This window comes from Gavialis gangeticus, unplaced genomic scaffold (assembly GCF_001723915.1).
Source record: "Gavialis gangeticus isolate Ggan-Ray unplaced genomic scaffold, GavGan_comp1, whole genome shotgun sequence".
Classification (NCBI taxonomy): Eukaryota; Metazoa; Chordata; order Crocodylia; family Gavialidae; genus Gavialis; species Gavialis gangeticus.
The window spans coordinates 44,372,814-44,377,641 of NW_017729030.1; the positions used below are offsets into that span (position 1 = coordinate 44,372,814).

Below are 4,828 nucleotides of genomic sequence, written 5' to 3' on the forward strand. Positions count from 1 at the left end.
CCCCCCCCCCCCCCAAGCTCCCCCATAATTTGAACCCTGAGTTCCTCCCTTTTTTTTGGCCTGGGCCAATGCAGGCCTCTGTTTGCCTTTCCCAACTCAAAAGTAAATGTTTGTTCTGTTCTTTATTGATTCAATCTACTCAGCTGAGACAAACCTGCAAAGATTGAGTCGACTTTGCCTCTGGCTTTTTGACTGTCTGTACTTAACCAAAGGCAGCATCATGCCACATATCATTTTCAGTAACTTCCAACAGCTCTGGCTTGGAGAAACAAACATTTACGCCAGGCAGTGGGAGGGCTCTGTTTAGGCAAGAGAAGAGCTGCAGCCTTTCCTTCCCCTTTGAGAACTGATAAACATCTGATAATTTAACACTGTTGGTTCAGAACTCCAAGGGACTGATGTTTTGGCTTGTCAACCTCCCTGGCTTCTTTCTATTTGTAAGGTACCAGTCTTTTTCTTCTCTCCTACTTTTCTTTGTAAATTTTACAGTTTGTAAGTTGCATACAATTAACAAGAATTCCCTCTAAAACAGACGGCATCAGCCTGTTGCTCAAGCTAGGACTAATTCTCAGAAAAAGTCCTTAGGCAGAAATAAGTAATTTATTTTGCAATAAATGAAAGTAAAACAGGCTGGTGGGGAAAGGAGATATTAGTGGCTGTGACTTGTGTAAGCTCTTTACTAATGCTTTTGGTCTAATTGTATGCTTAAACTTTTCCAAGTATTGCAAATGTGTTATAGTAAGATCAACATTGTTTTTCATTGGCCTTGTACTTCTTAATTTATTACTTATTTTTCTGAAAGGATAAAGGAATGTGGTCTGCTTACCTTTTGTTTTAATTAGTAATATTATAATACAGGAAATTTTCTTGTAAAAACAGGTAATAGTATTTTCAAATACAACACCTATCTCTGAATATCTTGACCAATATTTGATTCTAAGCCACATTTTTTCTATTTTTTAAATCTTTTCTCTCTCTTGCTGTTGAGCAAAAGACCTACATAAACAGGGGAGATCAACTGTAGTCAGGTAGTAAAAGTAGTGAAGCCAAAACTAGTGCCAAATGCAAAACAGAAATATATGGGGGAGGAGGAATAAATCTATTTTTTCTTTCAGTTTTAAAATTCTTAGGAACTTATTTTAACAATAGGTCAGTAGAAACAGAAGTAAACAATGGTAAACAGTGCCCTTTCTTTTATGCAGGCTGAATTAATATTTGCATTCAAGTGAAGTCCCACTAAAGAAAGTGATGAAGAGATATGCAAACAAATCCCAAAGTAGAACTGGTGTCTTATAGGATACAAGAGGCCAGATACAGCATTATATTAATAGTCCATTCTTTAAAAAAAATATAACTTTACTTTCCATCTTAAAAAAGCTATAGGGTAGAAGTCACCTTGTTTTAGACTTTCAAATTTATCTGAATAAAATCCAGAAATTCACCCAGGCAAACTGTGCCAAGGTAGTGTCCTCTGCTCTTTTGAGCATGCATGTGCTTGGTTCTTTAAAGCTCTTTTAATATTATAATACAGGTGTAAAATGTGGTGAAACACATGGTTGTTCCTTGTTATAACAATCAACTTGTGTTATTTACCTTCCTATCAAATGTTCAGTAACTCCCCTTTGACTATTATTTATATTTCCCAAGACAGCTCACTAATGGAATTCAGTCCCTTAGGAGCTTACTGAAATAAAAGCTGTGGCTATATCTTAATATAATTGGTGTAATTATATGACTATTAATGGCATCCTTTGCTTCTACATCTGTGCTGCCAGACCTTTGTCCAGCATGGTCTGAAATGATGCTGAGGAAATGGACTTTTCAACTCAGGAATTCGTATTGCTCATGCTAAAGTTTGAGACCATCATTTTAGTAGCTTCTTAGTTCCAGTTAACACTTTCTGTATCAGGTTATGACATCTGTGAATGGTTTCATTTGCTATTGTTGAGCATATGCTTCAGTTCTCTAAAATCTCTTAAACTCATTTTGCTATTTGGAGAAATTAGGAAGTAAGCCATACGGCTTGGGCTGGGGTCCAACTTTGATGAGTTTTAAATAAGGAATCTTTAGAGTTACCACTTTTCCTTCCAGGTTTATTGACAGAATCACCATACCAAATGTCAGTTTATATAAATTATGTCTTACTTAACAAAGAGTAATAAAACATATCAGACACAAGAAAAAATATGAACCAGAGCAGTCCAGACTCATCTATTTTTATAATAGCTCATGCACTATAAAATATATTTGTGTATTGAATCAGTATAGCACTATTTTCCTTCAAGAAAAGATATAGATATATATTTAAATATTTTCATAGCTCTGTATTTTGAAATGACATTTTATTGATCTCAGTAGACACTGTGCCTCAATTTTATTGTTCTTAATTTAAGTTGTTCTACTTTTTTTTTTTTTTACCCTGAGTTGCTGTCTGTCTTATCTGTTCTTGTGAGCAGGGAGTATGCTGAAATTAAAAGTTAGGAATCCTTTTTTTTAAGTAACTGAATAATACTTTTGTTATCCATAAACAGATTAAAGAAGCAGACAAAGTCCTCCAAGTACAAATGACATGCAAGAAAAGAAAATATACAAAATACAGAGCATCATCTAGAAAAGCACCATTTGGAAATAATAGAGTGCCTTACAATCTTTACTTTTAGATATGACGGTGCAAGATGAAAATGCCATGTAAACACAGACATAATAGTAAAAAACCTAAATCCTTATGGGAACTTTCTGGGGATAGGGCCCTGACTTTGCAGGTTCTAAAACATGTGTGTAACTTTACTCGTATTGTGAATAACGGCTAAGCCACTCATTGGCTTCAAGCATAGGCTCATATTTGTGGAAAATAATACCTGCTTGACTGACAGAGGCTTTAAAGAACTGAGCACCAAAGAGTTAAAAAGTCTGGGAATGTTTAGAACTGAATATTTATACATTTCAATATATACTTTTGCCCCACCCTGTACTAGCTCTTCATAAGAATTAAACAGAGGAAAAGTATGAGGAAAAGTCACACTTGCGTGTCAGCTTATTGTTCCAGAGACTACAGAGCCTAATTTATGTATGATCTAAAACTTAGCAGCCTCTTTTTTAGTAGGTCAGGTCTTTGTGGAGAAGTCTAGTGTCATAATTAAGGCCCATCACCTTTTTGGTCAATTAACCTTAATACAGAAAATGTAGCCATTCTGCTAGCATAGATGTTGCTAGGCTTTGTTAACAGAAACATTTGGATTTCTATGGTGACTGACAATGGCTAAAGCCATGCCACCAGGGCTGCCTATCACAGTTAGTGATGAGAGTGAAACAATGAGTTGTCAGTGGTGAGAAATATTAGGTGGCAGAACAGAAAGATAGGGCAGTATTATGATTATGCACATGTGCATCAACTCTGACTAGAAAATAATTTGGGGAAGGGGTACAGGGGGCTCGTGAAGACTTAAGTACTGGGGATACTCTGAGCTCCCTAAATAGATCCCCAATTCAAAACAGTTATTAACGTTAGTTAAATTTATATCCTGCCCTATCCAGAAAGGCTCAGAGTGCCTTGAAATACATGACAAACAACCCCCAGATTGGAAACAACACTCCAAAACATGAAAACTGCACCTGTCCTCACTACTCTTGCTTGCGTGTCACCCATAAGAGCAAGGCCTCCAGCCAATTCCAAATGTGTTTTCCAACCCCTATTTACCTCAAGGTATAAGAAACCTCATCCATGCCCACCCACTCCTACTTCCCCATACCTAGGGGAGATACCTCCTCTACCCAGTGTCCCTTCCAAGTGCACATGCCTCTCCAATCATCCCCAAAACAAATAATTCGTCTCCCTCCCTCCAATAAAAACAGCATTAAATTGGAAAGAACCATAACAGGGAAATAAGAGAAAGCCCCTCAATACCTGAAAGGACCATTTTTCCTCCAACAAGATACAGATTCCTTGGTTGTATTCCTCATACCTTGAAGCAGCAGTAATTAATCTGCACTCAGATATAAACCAACACATTTGCCTGAGCAGAGACAAAAACTGTACAAAAGAAATTATTCAAGGGTCTATATGGGAGTCACACATGCCCGCTCAGAGGAATAGTACAATGTACTGTCCCTAGGCCGACTAATGATCTCTAACCAAAGTCTGAATCTAAACAGGTCCCCGTCAGTGCCACAACAAATACCTTCCATCCCTTGCAGAATGGGGTCAGAGATCAATGAGCTGACATCAGTGAGATATATCTCCATCTCTACTGCACATTTAGGGTCCATTTCCAGAGATCACAGTGCTCAGAACCATTCTGTTAGTCAAGTCCCAAAACCCAGGTTCTTAAATTTTAGGTAGAGGAGAACATAGGAGCAGCAAGCTGTGTTTCTGCCTAAACTCTCTTCAGTGGTACCCTGTGTAAGCCATTTGGCCAAGAGACAACCATGTGGCCTATGACTGGTCCAAACTGGGCAAGGCAGAGATCCTGTATTAGGGTGGCATTTCATTTCTCCCCAATTAACTACAGGCAGTAGGAAGTCTGGGGTGGGCTTTATCCTTTCAGTCTTTCAGGGCACCTATACACATGCAGTGAGGCTGCTTTCATGCACTGTAATGATAAGAAATGGCTAAATTACAAGAAATGGCTACATTGTAACAAGTGTGTAGATACATATTGTTTTAAAACATTAGGTACCTTTACTAATAAAACCTAATGCTACACTTTAAATTAAAGATATATTTCATGTAATTACATTAATGTTTCATGTAATTACTGTGTGTCAGAGCTAACTTGATTAATCAAGTCTCCTGGAGCATGGTAATTACCATGCTCCAGCAGACTCCAGC

At 37.6% G+C, this 4,828-nt stretch overlaps 1 protein-coding gene across 7 annotated transcripts in view; it reads left to right on the forward strand.

The window, feature by feature from the left end:
* Nucleotides 1-4,828, forward strand: part of IL15 (interleukin 15) — a 92,099-nt gene that overhangs the window by 6,730 nt on the left and 80,541 nt on the right. Inside the window, exon 1 of one of the 7 annotated variants that reach the window (XM_019522125.1) lies at nt 312-442. The exons of 2 other annotated variants lie outside the window; for them this stretch is intronic. The gene's annotated coding sequence lies outside the window, so the exon portion shown is untranslated. Of the gene's footprint in view, nt 1-311; nt 443-4,828 lie in introns of those variants that run through there. 4 more of the 7 variants (XM_019522126.1, XM_019522124.1, XM_019522132.1 and 1 more) reach the window with 4 other exon arrangements.